This window comes from Somniosus microcephalus, unplaced genomic scaffold (genome assembly GCF_052327205.1).
Source record: "Somniosus microcephalus isolate GS21.2 unplaced genomic scaffold, FLI_Smic_1.0 unresolved_chr5, whole genome shotgun sequence".
Classification (NCBI taxonomy): Eukaryota; Metazoa; Chordata; class Chondrichthyes; order Squaliformes; family Somniosidae; genus Somniosus; species Somniosus microcephalus.
In genome coordinates, this window is record NW_028225183.1 from 2343458 (window position 1) to 2356531 (window position 13074).

At 46.6% G+C, this 13074-nt stretch overlaps 5 non-coding genes across 5 annotated transcripts; all 5 read right to left on the reverse strand.

Moving 5' to 3' along the window:
• Positions 1-1152: 1152 nt before the first annotated feature.
• trnad-guc (transfer RNA aspartic acid (anticodon GUC)) lies at positions 1153-1224 on the reverse strand. The gene has a single exon. It is a non-coding gene; the product is annotated as a tRNA-Asp (tRNA).
• A 3989-nt stretch (positions 1225-5213) lies between these two features.
• Positions 5214-5285, reverse strand: trnad-guc (transfer RNA aspartic acid (anticodon GUC)). The gene has a single exon. It is a non-coding gene; the product is annotated as a tRNA-Asp (tRNA).
• Positions 5286-6473: 1188 nt separating this feature from the next.
• On the reverse strand, positions 6474-6545 carry trnae-uuc (transfer RNA glutamic acid (anticodon UUC)). The gene has a single exon. It is a non-coding gene; the product is annotated as a tRNA-Glu (tRNA).
• A 1953-nt stretch (positions 6546-8498) lies between these two features.
• Positions 8499-8570, reverse strand: trnae-uuc (transfer RNA glutamic acid (anticodon UUC)). The gene has a single exon. It is a non-coding gene; the product is annotated as a tRNA-Glu (tRNA).
• A 703-nt stretch (positions 8571-9273) lies between these two features.
• trnad-guc (transfer RNA aspartic acid (anticodon GUC)) lies at positions 9274-9345 on the reverse strand. Its single transcript has one exon. It is a non-coding gene; the product is annotated as a tRNA-Asp (tRNA).
• Between the last annotated feature and the right edge of the window lie 3729 nt (positions 9346-13074).

Below are 13074 nucleotides of genomic sequence, written 5' to 3' on the forward strand. Positions count from 1 at the left end.
CTCTCACTAAAGTCTTGCACACGTTGCTAACTTTCAAATGTTGCATTCTTCACACTGGCGTTGAGTTGATTGATAGCCGTGCTGTGATAAGCTAAGTTTGTTAGGGGGGTGCAGCCTGCAAGAAAATACATGGAAGTTTGATAATAACCGTGACTGTTCTGACACTGTCAGCTGCAGTTAAATGTGGGCATGTACACGTTTAAATTGTCTCGTTCCAAATGTAATTTCCTGCTGACTTTGAAACAGCAGGCATTTTACAGAAGGCAAGGAAGTGCATTGTGTACCTGTTGAGGCAGCAGCAGTGTTGAAATTGCAAAGGTTGATCAGGAGCAGGCATTGCTTCGCGCGGGTGCATTGATTGGAGGCATTTCTAACAGCCTCAAAACGCACTTTTCCCTAACCGGGAATCGAACACGGGCCGCGGTGGTGAAAGCGCCGAATCTTCACCACTAGACCACCAGGGAAGCTACAAGAAGCTGCCTGCCAGCAAGCAGAGCAACGCAGACTTTCCTCCTTGCTGCTTTGAAATTCAGATCACTTTCACGCCAGGCAAACTTTTCGTACAAGATGACATCTTTTAGACGAGAACACAAAGGACATGTTCACTAAGCCACAGCATCAAGTGCGGGAAGGCGTCCATTTGCCATATATTTCCTTCTATGCTTTTCTCAGAGTCAGAGGCATAAAGTCAGAGAGAAGCCGTCGGGGAAGTGAAAACTGAACATCATATTATCCACGACATTGTAGAGGAAATGGTTATGCAGTGCTTGAGACAAAGCAGCAAAAACACACAAAATACCCGTATGTGCTCTCTTTGTGTGGGTATCTCTCAGATATCCATCTCAGTGTCATGCATTCATGGAGGCTGGCAGCACGGTGGGAGGCCATTCGGCCAATCGTGCCTGTGCTGTCTCTTTGAAAGAGCAGTCGTGCTTTCTCCCGCTGTTATCTCATTTTCTCTCTCCCTCCTCAGTGCCCCACACAACAGGCAAGGAGAACACTCTACTAACGAGGAACTGGTGCAGGGAGTTGTTATAAATTTCGTCATGTACATATTTTAAAATTATTTTCGTTCATTTGGTTCTATTCAACTTTTCCCAGGGTCTTTTTAAGGAGCTGCCCAAAGGTTTAAAATTGGGGATGTTAAAAATTCTCCCCGTCGGGGAATTGAACCCCGGTCTCCCGCGTGACAGGCGGGGATACTCACCACTATACTAACGAGGAACTGAAAAGTGCCGAATCTGTCAGAGCAAAAATCGACCTGTGAACAGAGGGACAGAGGCAGAAGGGACAGAAATAAGAACAGAAGGAATAGGAGCAGGCCATTCGGCCCCTCGAACCTGCCCCGCCATTCAATAAGATCATGGCTGATCAGATCTTCTACTCAACGCCACTTTCCTGCCCGCTCCCCATAACCCTTGACTCCACTGCAGCTCAAATATATGTCTATCTCCACCTTGAATATATTCAGTGGCTCCGCCTCCACAGCTCTCTGGGGTAGAGGATTCCAAAGATTCACGACATTCTGAGAGAACAAATTCCTCCTCATCTCCGTTTTAAATGGGCGACCGGATATCCTGGAGCGTTGCCCCCGAGTTGTAGATTCCCCCAGGAGGGGAAACATCCTCCCTGCATCTATCCTGTCAAGCACCCTCAGAATCCTATACAGAGAGAGACAGGGACAAAGAGGGAGACAAAGATAGACATACAGAGCGAGACAGTCAGTTTGACGTCTTGCAGAGTGGTCCGAGGGATAAGGAACTTCAGTTATGTTGAGAGTTTGTGATTGTTTTCCTCAGACGGTTAAGAGGAAATTTAATAAGAGGCTTTCAAAATTACAAGGGGATTTGATTGAGGTAATAAGGAGAAACGCTTGCCAGTGGCAGGTATGACGGTAACCAGAGGAGACCAATTGAAGATAGCAGAATCAGTATGGGGAGAATTGTATTACGCAGCAAGGGCTCAGGCCTACTGAATATCTTACTGCTTAGAAATGTTATCACGGCCCAACTCTCTCTCACTAAAGTCATGCACACGTTGCTAACTTTCAAATGTTGCATTCTTCAAACTGGCGTTGAGTTGATTGATAGCCGTGCTGTGATAAGCTAAGTTTGTTAGGGGGGTGCAGCCTGCAAGAAAATACATGGAAGTTTGATAATAACCGTGACTGTTCTGACACTGTCAGCTGCAGTTAAATGTGGGCATGTACACGTTTAAATTGTCTCGTCCCAAATGTAATTTCCTGCTGACTTTGAAACAGCAGGCATTTTGCAGAAGGCAAGGAAGTGCATTGTGTACCTGTTGAGGCAGCAGCAGTGTTGAAATTGCAAAGGTTGATCAGGAGCAGGCATTGCTTCGCGCGGGTGCATTCTTGGATGCATTTCAAACAGCCTCAAAACGCACTGTTCCCTAATCGGGAATCGAACCCGGGCCGCGGCAGTAAAAGCGCCGAATCTTAACCACTAGACCACCAGGGAAGCTGCAAAAAGCTGCCTGCCAGCAAGCAGAGCAACGCAGACTTTCCTCCTTGCTGCTTTGAAATTCAGATCACTTTCACGCCAGGCAAACGTTTCGTACAAGATGACATCTTTTAGACGAGAACACAAAGGACATGTTCACTAAGCCACAGCATCAAGTGCGGGAAGGGGTCCATTTGCCATATATTACCTTCTATGCTTGTCTCAGAGACAGAGGCATAAAGTCAGAGAGAAGCCGTCGGGGAAGTGAAAACTGAACATCATAATATCCACGACATTGTCCAGGAAATGGTTATGCAGTGCTTGAGACAAAGCAGCAAACACACACAAAATACCCGTATGTGCTCTCTTTGTGTGGGTATGTCTCAGATATCCATCTCAGTGTCATGCATTCATGGAGGCTGGCAGCACGGTGGGAGGCCATTCGGCCAATCGTGCCTGTGCTGTCTCTTTGAAAGAGCAGTCGTGCTTTCTCCCGCTGTTATCTCATTTTCTCTCTCCCTCCTCAGTGCCCCACACAACAGGCAAACAGAAGGAGAACACTCTACTAACGAGGAACTGGTGCAGGGAGTTGTTATAAATTTCGTCATGTACATATTTTAAAATTATTTTCGTTCATTTTGTTCTATTCAACTTTTCCCAGGGTCTTTTTAAGGAGCTGCCCAAAGGTTTAAAATTGGGGATGTTAAAAATTCTCCCCGTCGGGGAATTGAACCCCGGTCTCCCGCGTGACAGGCGGGGATACTCACTACTATACTAACGAGGAACTGAAAGGTGCCGAATCTGTCAGAGCAAAAATCGACCTGTGAACAGAGGGACAGAGGCAGAAGGGACAGAAATTAGAATAAGAACAGAAGGAACAGGAGCAGGAGTGGGCCATTCGGCCCCTCGAGCCTGCCCCGCCATTCAATAAGATCATGAGTGATCAGATATTATACTCAACGCCACTTTCCTGCCCGCTCCCCATAACCCTTGACTCCACTGCAGCTCAAATATATGTCTATCTCCACCTTGAATATATTCAGTGGCTCCGCCTCCACAGCTCTCTGGGGTAGAGGATTCCAAAGATTCACGACATTCTGAGAGAACAAATTCCTCCTCATCTCCGTTTTAAATGGGCGACCGGATATCCTGGAGCTTTGCCCCCGAGTTGTAGATTCCCCCAGGAGGGGAAACATCCTCCCTGCATCTATCCTGTCAAGCACCCTCAGAATCCTATACAGAGAGAGACAGGGACAAAGAGGGAGACAAAGATAGACATACAGAGCGAGACAGTCAGTTTGACGTCTTGCAGAGTGGTCCGAGGGATAAGGAACTTCAGTTATGTTGAGAGTTTGTGATTGTTTTCCTCAGACGGTTAAGAGGAAATTTAATAAGAGGCTTTCAAAATTACAAGGGGATTTGATTGAGGTAATAAGGAGAAACGCTTGCCAGTGGCAGGTATGACGGTAACCAGAGGAGACCAATTGAAGATAGCAGAATCAGTATGGGGAGAATTGTATTACGCAGCAAGGGCTCAGGCCTACTGAATATCTTACTGCTTAGAAATGTTATCACGGCCCAACTCTCTCTCACTAAAGTCTTGCACACGTTGCTAACTTTCAAATGTTGCTTTCTTCAAACTGGCGTTGAGTTGATTGATAGCCGTGCTGTGATAAGCTATGTTTGTTAGGGGGGTGCAGCCTGCAAGAAAATACATGGAAGTTTGATAATAACAGTGACTGTTCTGACACTGTCAGCTGCAGTTAAATGTGGGCATGTACACGTTTAAATTGTCTCGTCCCAAATGTAATTTCCTGCTGACTTTGAAACAGCAGGCATTTTACAAAAGGCAAGGAAGTGCATTGTGTACCTGTTGAGACATCAGCAGTGTTGAAATTGCAAAGGTTGATCAGGAGCAGACATTGCTTCGCGCGGGTGCATTGATTGGAGGCATTTCAAACAGCCTCAAAACGCACTGTTCCCTAACCGGGAATCGAACCCGGGCCGTGGCGGTGAAAGCGCCGAATCCTAACCACTTGACCACCAGGGAAGCTGCAAGAAGCTGCAAGAAGCTGCCTGCCAGCAAGCAGAGCAACGCAGACTTTCCTCCTTGCTGCTTTGAAATTCAGATCACTTTCACGCCAGGCAAACTTTTCGTACAAGATGACATCTTTTAGACGAGAACACAAAGGACATGTTCACTAAGCCACAGCATCAAGTGCGGGAAGGGGTCCATTTGCCATATATTACTTTCTATGCTTTTCTCAGAGACAGAGGCATAAAGTCAGAGAGAAGCCGTCGGGGAAGTGAAAACTGAACATCATAATATCCACGACATTGTCCAGGAAATGGTTATGCAGTGCTTGAGACAAAGCAGCAAACACACACAAAATACCCGTATGTGCTCTCTTTGTGTGGGTATGTCTCAGATATCCATCTCAGTGTCATGCATTCATGGAGGCTGGCAGCACGGTGGGAGGCCATTCGGCCAATCGTGCCTGTGCTGTCTCTTTGAAAGAGCAGTCGTGCTTTCTCCCGCTGTTATCTCATTTTCTCTCTCGCTCCTCAGTGCCCCACACAACAGGCAAACAGAAGGAGAACACTCTACTAACGAGGAACTGGTGCAGGGAGTTGTTATAAATTTCGTCATGTTCATATTTTAAAATTATTTTCGTTCATTTTGTTCTATTCAACTTTTCCCAGGGTCTTTTTAAGGAGCTGCCCAAAGGTTTAAAATTGGGGATGTTAAAAATTCTCCCCGTCGGGGAATTGAACCCCGGTCTCCCGCGTGACAGGCGGGGATACTCACCACTATACTAACGAGGAACTGAAAAGTGCCGAATCTGTCAGAGCAAAAATCGACCTGTGAACAGAGGGACAGAGGCAGAAGGGACAGAAATAAGAACAGAAGGAATAGGAGCAGGAGTGGGTCATTCGGCCCCTCGAACCTGCCCCGCCATTCAATAAGATCATGGCTGATCAGGTCTTCTACTCAACGCCACTTTCCTGCCCGCTCCCCATAACCCTTGACTCCACTGCAGCTCAAATATATGTCTACCTCCACCTTGAATATATTCAGTGGCTCCGCCTCCACAGCTCTCTGGGGTAGAGGATTCCAAAGATTCACGACATTCTGAGAGAACAAATTCCTCCTCATCTCCGTTTTAAATGGGCGACCGGATATCCTGGAGCTTTGCCCCCGAGTTGTAGATTCCCCCAGGAGGGGAAACATCCTCCCTGCATCTATCCTGTCAAGCACCCTCAGAATCCTATACAGAGAGAGACAGGGACAAAGAGGGAGACAAAGATAGACATACAGAGCGAGACAGTCAGTTTGACGTCTTGCAGAGTGGTCCGAGGGATAAGGAACTTCAGTTATGTTGAGAGTTTGTGATTGTTTTCCTCAGACGGTTAAGAGGAAATTTAATAAGAGGCTTTCAAAATTACAAGGGGATTTGATTGAGGTAATAAGGAGAAACGCTTGCCAGTGGCAGGTATGACGGTAACCAGAGGAGACCAATTGAAGATAGCAGAATCAGTATGGGGAGAATTGTATTACGCAGGAAGGGCTCAGGCCTACTGAATATCTTACTGCTTAGAAATGTTATCACGGCCCAAATCTCTCTCACTAAAGTCATGCACACGTTGCTAACTTTCAAATGTTGCATTCTTCAAACTGGCGTTGAGTTGATTGATAGCCGTGCTGTGATAAGCTTTGTTTGTTAGAGGGGTGCAGCCTGCAAGAAAATACATGGAAGTTTGATAATAACAGTGACTGTTCTGACACTGTCAGCTGCAGTTAAATGTGGGCATGTACACGTTTAAATTGTCTCGTCCCAAATGTAATTTCCTGCTGACTTTGAAACAGCAGGCATTTTACAAAAGGCAAGGAAGTGCATTGTGTACCTGTTGAGGCAGCAGCAGTGTTGAAATTGCAAAGGTTGATCCGGAGCAGACATTGCTTCGCGCCGGTGCATTGATTGGAGGCATTTCAAACAGCCTCAAAACGCACTGTTCCCTAACCGGGAATCGAACCCGGGCCGCGGCGGTGAAAGCGCCGAATCCTAACCACTAGACCACCAGGGAAGCTGCAAGAAGCTGCCTGCCAGCAAGCAGAGCAACGCAGACTTTCCGCCTTGCTGCTTTGAAATTCAGATCACTTTCACGCCAGACAAACTTTTCGGACAAGATGACATCTTTTAGACGAGAACACAAAGGACATGTTCACTAAGCCACAGCATCAAGTGCGGGAAGGGGTCCATTTGCCATATATTTCCTTCTATGCTTTTCTCAGAGACAGAGGCATAAAGTCAGAGCGAAGCCGTCGGGGAAGTGAAAACTGAACATCATAATATCCACGACATTGTCCAGGAAATGGTTATGCAGTGCTTGAGACAAAGCAGCAAACACACACAAAATACCCGTATGTGCTCTCTTTGTGTGGGTATGTCTCAGATATCCATCTCAGTGTCATGCATTCATGGAGGCTGGCAGCACGGTGGGAGGCCATTCGGCCAATCGTGCCTGTGCTGTCTCTTTGAAAGAGCAGTCGTGCTTTCTCCCGCTGTTATCTCATTTTCCCTCTCCCTCCTCAGTGCCCCACACAACAGGCAAACAGAAGGAGAACACTCTACTAACGAGGAACTGGTGCAGGGAGTTGTTATAAATTTCGTCATGTTCATATTTTAAAATTATTTTCGTTCATTTTGTTCTATTCAACTTTTCCCAGGGTCTTTTTGAGGAGCTGCCCAAAGGTTTAAAATTGGGGATGTTAAAAATTCTCCCCGTCGGGGAATTGAACCCCGGTCTCCCGCGTGACAGGCGGGGATACTCCCCACCATACTAACGAGGAACTGAAAGGTGCCGAATCTGTCAGAGCAAAAATCGACCTGTGAACAGAGGGACAAAGGCAGAAGGGACAGAAATAAGAACAGAAGGAATAGGAGCAGGAGTGGGCCATTCGGCCCCTCGAACCTGCCCCGCCATTCAATAAGATCATGGCTGATCAGATCTTCTACTCAACGCCACTTTCCTGCCCGCTCCCCATAACCCTTGACTCCACTGCAGCTCAAATATATGTCTACCTCCACCTTGAATATATTCAGTGGCTCCGCCTCCACAGCTCTCTGGGGTAGAGGATTCCAAAGATTCACGACATTCTGAGAGAACAAATTCCTCCTCATCTCCGTTTAAATGGGCGACCGGATATCCTGGAGCTTTGCCCCCTAGTTGTAGATTCCCCCAGGAGGGGAAACATCCTCCCTGCATCTATCCTGTCAAGCACCCTCAGAATCCTATACAGAGAGAGACAGGGACAAAGAGGGAGACAAAGATAGACATACAGAGCGAGACACTCAGTTTGACGTCTTGCAGAGTGGTCCGAGGGATAAGGAACTTCAGTTATGTTGAGAGTTTGTGATTGTTTTCCTCAGACGGTTAAGAGGAAATTTAATAAGAAGCTTTCAAAATTACAAGGGGATTTGATTGAGGTAATAAGGAGAAACGCTTGCCAGTGGCAGGTATGACGGTAACCAGAGGAGACCAATTGAAGATAGCAGAATCAGTATGGGGAGAATTGTATTACGCAGCAAGGGCTCAGGCCTACTGAATATCTTACTGCTTAGAAATGTTATCACGGCCCAACTCTCTCTCACTAAAGTCTTGCACACTTTGCTAACTTTCAAATGTTGCATTCTTCAAACTGGCGTTGAGTTGATTGATAGCCGTGCTGTGATAAGCTAAGTTTGTTAGGGGGTGCAGCCTGCAAGAAAATACATGGAAGTTTGATAATAACCGTGACTGTTCTGACACTGTCAGCTGCAGTTAAAAGTGGGCATATACGCGTTTAAATTGTCTCGTCCCAAATGTAATTTCCTGCTGACTTTGAAACAGCAGGCATTTTACAAAAGGCAAGGAAGTGCATTGTGTACCTGTTGAGGCATCAGCAGTGTTGAAATTGCTAAAGGTTGATCAGGAGCAGACATTGATTCGCGCGGGTGCATTAATTGGAGGCATTTCAAACAGCCTCAAAAGGCACTGTTCCCTAACCGGGAATCGAACCCGGGCCGCGGCGGTGAAAGCGCCGAATCCTAACCACTAGACCACCAGGGAAGCTGCAAGAAGCTGCAAGAAGCTGCCTGCCAGCAAGCAGAGCAACGCAGACTTTCCTCCTTGCTGCTTTGAAATTCAGATCACTTTAACGCCAGGCAAACCTTTCGTACAAGATGACATCTTTTAGACGAGAACACAAAGGACATGTCCACTAAGCCACAGCATCAAGTGCGGGAAGGCGTCCATTTGCCATATATTTCCTTCTATGCTTTTCTCAGAGACAGAGGCATAAAGTCAGAGAGAAGCCGTCGGGGAAGTGAAAACTGACATCATAATATCCACGACATTGTCGAGGAAATGGTTATGCAGTGCTTGAGACAAAGCAGCAAACACACACAAAATACCCGTATGTGCTCTCTTTGTGTGGGTATGTCTCAGATATCCATCTCAGTGTCATGCATTCATGGAGGCTGGCAGCACGGTGGGAGGCCATTCGGCCAATCGTGCCTGTGCTGTCTCTTTGAAAGAGCAGTCGTGCTTTCTCCCGCTGTTATCTCATTTTCTCTCTCCCTCCTCAGAGCCCCACACAACAGGCAAACAGAAGGAGAACACTCTATTAACGAGGAACTGGTGCAGGGAGTTGTTATAAATTTCGTCATGTACATATTTTTAAATTATTTTCGTTCATTTTGTTCTATTCAACTTTTCCCAGGGTCTTTTTAAGGAGCTGCTCAAAGGGTTAAAATTGGGGATGTTAAAAATTCTCCCCGTCGGGGAATTGAACCCCGGTCTCCCGCGTGACAGGCGGGGATACTCACCACTATACTAACGAGGAACTGAAAGGTGCCGAATCTGTCAGAGCAAAAATCGACCTGTGAACAGAGGGACAGAGGCAGAAGGGACATAAATAAGAACAGAAGGAATAGGAGCAGGAGTGGGCCATTCGGCCCCTCGAACCTGCCCCGCCATTCAATAAGATCATGGCTGATCAGATCTTCTACTCAACGCCACTTTCCTGCCCGCTCCCCATAACCCTTGACTCCACTGCAGCTCAAATATATGTCTATCTCCACCTTGAATATATTCAGTGGCTCCGCCTCCACAGCTCTCTGGGGTAGAGGATTCCAAAGATTCACGACATTCTGAGAGAAGAAATTCCTCCTCATCTCCGTTTTAAATGGGCGACCGGATATCCTGGAGCTTTGCCCCCTAGTTGTAGATTCCCCTAGGAGGGGAAACATCCTCCCTGCATCTATCCTGTCAAGCACACTCAGAATCCTATACAGAGAGAGACAGGGACAAAGAGGGAGACAAAGATAGACATACAGAGCGAGACAGTCAGTTTGACGTCTTGCAGAGTGGTCCGAGGGATAAGGAACTTCAGTTATGTTGAGAGTTTGTGATTTTTTTCCTCAGACGGTTAAGAGGAAATTTAATAAGAGGCTTTCAAAATTACAAGGGGATTTGATTGAGGTAATAAGGAGAAACGCTTGCCAGTGGCAGGTATGACGGTAACCAGAGGAGACCAATTGAAGATAGCAGAATCAGTATGGGGAGAATTGTATTATGCAGCAAGGGCTCAGGCCTACTGAATATCTTACTGCTTAGAAATGTTATCACGGCCCAACTCTCTCTCACTAAAGTCTTGCACACTTTGCTAACTTTCAAATGTTGCATTCTTCAAACTGGCGTTGAGTTGATTGATAGCCGTGCTGTGATAAGCTAAGTTTGTTAGGGGGGTGCAGCCTGCAAGAAAATACATGGAAGTTTGATAATAACCGTGACTGTTCTGACACTGTCAGCTGCAGTTAAATGTGGGCATGTACACGTTTAAATTGTCTCGTCCCAAATGTAATTTCCTGCTGACTTTGAAACAGCAGGCATTTTACAAAAGGCAAGGAAGTGCATTGTGTACCTGTTGAGGCAGCAGCAGTGTTGAAATTGCAAAGGTTGATCAGGAGCAGGCATTGCTTCGCGCGGGTGCATTGATTGGAGGCATTTCAAACAGCCTCAAAACGCACTGTTCTCTAATCGGGAATCGAACCCGGGCCGCGGCGCTGAAAGCGCCGAATCCTAACCACTAGACCACCAGGGAAGCTGCAAGAAGCTGCCTGCCAGCAAGCAGAGCAACGCAGACTTTCCTCCTTGCTGCTTTGAAATTCAGATCACTTTAACGCCAGGCAAACTTTTCGTACAAGATGACATCTTTTAGACGAGATCACAAAGGACATGTTCACTAAGCCACAGCATCAAGTGCGGGAAGGCGTCCATTTGCCATATATTTCCTTCTGTGCTTTTCTCAGAGACAGAGGCATAAAGTCAGAGAGAAGCCGTCGGGGAAGTGAAAACTGACATCATAATATCCACGACATTGTCCAGGAAATGGTTATGCAGTGCTTGAGACAAAGTAGCAAACACACACAAAATACCCGTATGTGCTCTCTTTGTGTGGGTATGTCTCAGATATCCATCTCAGTGTCATGCATTCATGGAGGCTGGCAGCACGGTGGGAGGCCATTCGGCCAATCGTGCCTGTGCTGTCTCTTTGAAAGAGCAGTCGTGCTTTCTCCCGCTGTTATCTCATTTTCTCTCTCCCTCCTCAGAGCCCCACACAACAGGCAAACAGAAGGAGACCACTCTACTAACGAGGAACTGAAAGATGCCGAATCTGTCAGAGCAAAAATCGACCTGTGAACAGAGGGACAGAGGCAGAAGGGACAGAAATAAGAATAAGAACAGAAGGAATAGGAGCAGGAGTGGGCCATTCGGCCCCTCGAGCCTGCCCCGCCATTCAATAAGATCATGGCTGATCAGATCTTGTACTCAACGCCACTTTCCTGCCCGCTCCCCATAACCCTTGACTCCACTGCAGCTCAAATATATGTCTATCTCCACCTTGAATATATTCAGTGGCTCCGCCTCCACAGCTCTCTGGGGTAGAGGATTCCAAAGATTCACGACATTCTGAGAGAAGAAATTCCTCCTCATCTCCGTTTTAAATGGGCGACCGGATATCCTGGAGCTTTGCCCCCTAGTTGTAGATTCCCCCAGGAGGGGAAACATCCTCCCTGCATCTATCCTGTCAAGCACCCTCAGAATCCTATACAGAGAGAGACAGGGACAAAGAGGGAGACAAAGATAGATATACAGAGCGAGACAGTCAGTTTGACGTCTTGCAGAGTGGTCCGAGGGATAAGGAACTTCAGTTATGTTGAGAGTTTGTGATTGTTTTCCTCAGACGGTTAAGAGGAAATTTAATAAGAGGCTTTCAAAATTACAAGGGGATTTGATTGAGGTAATAAGGAGAAACGCTTGCCAGTGGCAGGTATGACGGTAACCAGAGGAGACCAATTGAAGATAGCAGAATCAGTATGGGGAGAATTGTATTACGCAGCAAGGGCTCAGGCCTACTGAATATCTTACTGCTTAGAAATGTTATCACGGCCCAACTCTCTCTCACTAAAGTCTTGCACACGTTGCTAACTTTCAAATGTTGCATTCTTCAAACTGGCGTTGAGTTGATTGATAGCCGTGCTGTGATAAGCTAGTTAGGGGGATGCAGCCTGCAAGAAAATACATGGAAGTTTGATAATAACCGTGACTGTTCTGACACTGTCAGCTGCAGTTAAATGTGGGCATGTACACGTTTAAATTGTCTCGTCCGAAATGTAATTTCCTGCTGACTTTGAAACAGCAGGCATTTTACAAAAGGCAAGGAAGTGCATTGTGTACCTGTTGAGGCAGCAGCAGTGTTGAAATTGCAAAGGTTGATCAGGAGCAGACATTGTTTCGCGCGGGTGCATTGATTGGAGGCATTTCAAACAGCCTCAAAACGCACTGTTCCCTAATCGGGAATCGAACCCGGGCCGCGGCAGTAAAAGCGCCGAATCTTAACCACTAGACCACCAGAAAAGCTGCAAAAAGCTGCCTGCCAGCAAGCAGAGCAACGCAGACTTTCCTCCTTGCTGCTTTGAAATTCAGATCACTTTCACGCCAGGCAAACTTTTCGTACAAGATGACATCTTTTAGACGAGAACACAAAGGACATGTTCACTAAGCCACAGCATCAAGTGCGGGAAGGGGTCCATTTGCCATATATTACTTTCTATGCTTTTCTCAGAGACAGAGGCATAAAGTCAGAGAGAAGCCGTCGGGGAAGTGAAAACTGAACATCATAATATCCACGACATTGTCGAGGAAATGGTTATGCAGTGCTTGAGACAAAGCAGCAAACACACACAAAATACCCGTATGTGCTCTCTTTGTGTGGGTATGTCTCAGATATCCATCTCAGTGTCATGCATTCATGGAGGCTGGCAGCACGGTGGGAGGCCATTCGGCCAATCGTGCCTGTGCTGTCTCTTTGAAAGAGCAGTCGTGCTTTCTCCCGCTGTTATCTCATTTTCTCTCTCCCTCCTCAGTGCCCCACACAACAGGCAAACAGAAGGAGAACACTCTACTAACGAGGAACTGGTGCAGGGAGTTGTTATAAATTTCGTCATGTACATATTTTAAAATTATTTTCGTTCATTTTGTTCTATTCAACTTTTCCCAGGGTCTTTTT